A 2,604-nucleotide genomic window follows, 5' to 3' on the forward strand; every position below is an offset into this window, starting at 1 on the left:
TCTCCAGGTGAGAGAGAGTTTCATAGTGGGCATATTTTGTGTTGCAAATTGACTGTTGTCTCTTGAGGCAATCTCCTCTTGGAAGGGAGTCCTGTTCTGGAGCTCCTAAGCATGTAGTTAGATAAGCTCTCCCTGTAGGGAGTATCTGGTAAAGGAGAGGTGAAAAATTATAATTGCATTTCTAAAGAACTAAGCAGGAAGTGGAAAAAAGGAGGAAAGAGAAAAGAAGAGAAAAAAAAATAGTGCTTGCCTAAAATTGGAACGACACAGAGAAGATTAGCATGGCCTCTGCACAAGGGTGACACACTAATTTGTGAAATGTTCCACAGATTTAGCATCTTTTTAAAAATTATAAGAAAGAAAAAAATAAACTATCTCTTAGAAAAATAGAGATACTCATTTACAGTAGCTACATTCCAAATAAACGATGTGCAATCAAATGCTTGGCTAAGAACTGTCTTTGGAGAACGTCACACTAAAACAACACACTTATATGTGTGGGCAATTAATACATAATAGAAATGACACTAAAAATTAGTAAGAAAATGATGATTTGTTTAGCAGATTATTTTGGGGAAAGGATTACTAAAGAAGAAAATAAAGTTTGTTTGCCTCCTCATATCATATATAACTCCCATTTGATTAAAAACTTAAATGAAAAATGATAAAATATAGTATTAATAAGAAATAATATAGAAGAATATCATCATTATCTAAACATAAGGCTTTCCTAAATCCAAAGTATAAAAGCATAAATTTAACAATTGATGTTTGATTACATCAATAAAAATAAGAATTACTCTTTTCAAAGAAAGGTTATATAGATAACTATAGCAGACAAAAGACACACTGGGAAAGTTGTTTATAATTTCCCAAACTAATAGCTGATTGTTTTACCTATGGTATACAAATAATTAAGTGAAATAGATAAGAAAAAAAAGAAACCCAAAAGTAAATGTTCAACAGATATAAAAAGTCAATTACTAAAAGGAGAAACTCGAATGGTTTGTAAGTATATAAAGATGTTTAATAACACAAGTAATCAGTAAATGTATATTAAAACATCAATACGACACAATTGCACTTCAATCATATTGTTAAAAAAAAAAGTGAGCTAACCCCAAGTATTGACAAAGAACTGATGTGTGGAAAAATCTAGACCATCATTAATAGGAACAAACTGTGGTAGCCATTCTCCAGAGCAATCCAGCTCAAGAAAATCAATTAGAGTAGGTGTCTGTGTAACATAATCCAGTAGTTTCATTTTTTACTATGTCTGTATTCTAAGGAAATTCTCCTGTGGTCCTTGAAAAACATGTGAGAACATCTATCTCAGTGTACATTGTGGTCATAGGAAGTTATGGACAGTCCAATTGGTCATTTCCAGGGAAATGAATACGTCAAATTTGGTAGGTACATACTATATACACTATGTATACATAATATTCAGCTGCCAGCAGCAAAGATATAGCAGTAAAAACAGCAACAACTATTGCAAGTGAGATTGCATAGAAACAGAAAGTAAGATCTGTAGCCTAATATTTATCTAAATAAAATCATGTACATACACAAGTATATATGGAATACCAAATATTTTGACTGAGATGCATTCATATTAAGTGATATGTGTGAAACACATGAGAATGAGAGCTACAGAGGGGTATGGACCATGGTTATGGTGATTCAAAATAAATATAACAAGAGGGAGGGTCCAGCAAATGTACTTCCTCAAAACATAAAAATATGCTGTTTGTCCATTGATTTCAACATAATGTTTACCTTCTCCTAATAGATCATGAAGGTTTCTGGCTGTTAATTTTACTTGGAAATCTCATGAGTACCTTTTTGGTGTGGGAGTTCTTTCTCTCTGTAACATTTGGTGCTCTGTTTAGATTGCCTTTGCATCTGTATTCTCTCTGTTAGAGCTACTTTCTCTGCAGGATTAGGTAGGAGAAGCCACATGGAGCTTGCAGTTGAAGCTAAACTAGATCACCCACCAGCTGGCCCCATGTCCTTGTACCATGATATCTGATCTCTTCTAATTTGTCAAGGTATGCCATGCTATACTTAGATGTTATTTAAATTTTGTTCATTGTAAACAGCTCAGTCATGAACTGTTAAATATATAGTAAGCATTCTGTTAAGGACATTTGTCTTCCTCCCAAGAAAAATAAGAAAGCCCTTGAAAGATTTTAGGTGCATCACACTTAACTTGAATGAAGATACTGGTGTAGATAGCGAACAAATAAAAGATAAAGCTTAATAATTATCAAGATAAAAATATTTTATATGCAAAAATTGATAAATAATTTCACGGATCCAAGAGCAGAAAAGTCAGTTGTTACATCAGCCTTCAAGATTCTTACATCACTTAAGAGGTTAGCAAAGAAAGAGAAGAAAGGAATCTTGATTTTATCTAAAGGATACAAGGTTTGAACGAAAACTGACTACATTGTCTTGACTTTGTGAGTTTAAGTTTTCTGCTATGAAGCAGAAATATGGGCTTATACACTAACTCAAGTCCAGATATGGAGCAATAAAGAACATTACATTTTTTGCATATGTGATGTTATTGTGTAAAATTCATATGCCCTAAATACATAA

General features: G+C 32.6%; 1 pseudogene; it reads left to right on the top strand.

Annotated features, from left to right (window-relative positions):
• Window positions 1-233: 233 nt before the first annotated feature.
• Window positions 234-333, top strand: LOC119467996 (annotated as a pseudogene).
• The last annotated feature ends 2,271 nt before the right edge of the window (window positions 334-2,604 follow it).

Source organism: Cebus imitator, unplaced genomic scaffold, assembly GCF_001604975.1.
Source record: "Cebus imitator isolate Cc_AM_T3 unplaced genomic scaffold, Cebus_imitator-1.0 Scaffold363, whole genome shotgun sequence".
NCBI lineage: Eukaryota > Metazoa > Chordata > Mammalia > Primates > Cebidae > Cebus > Cebus imitator.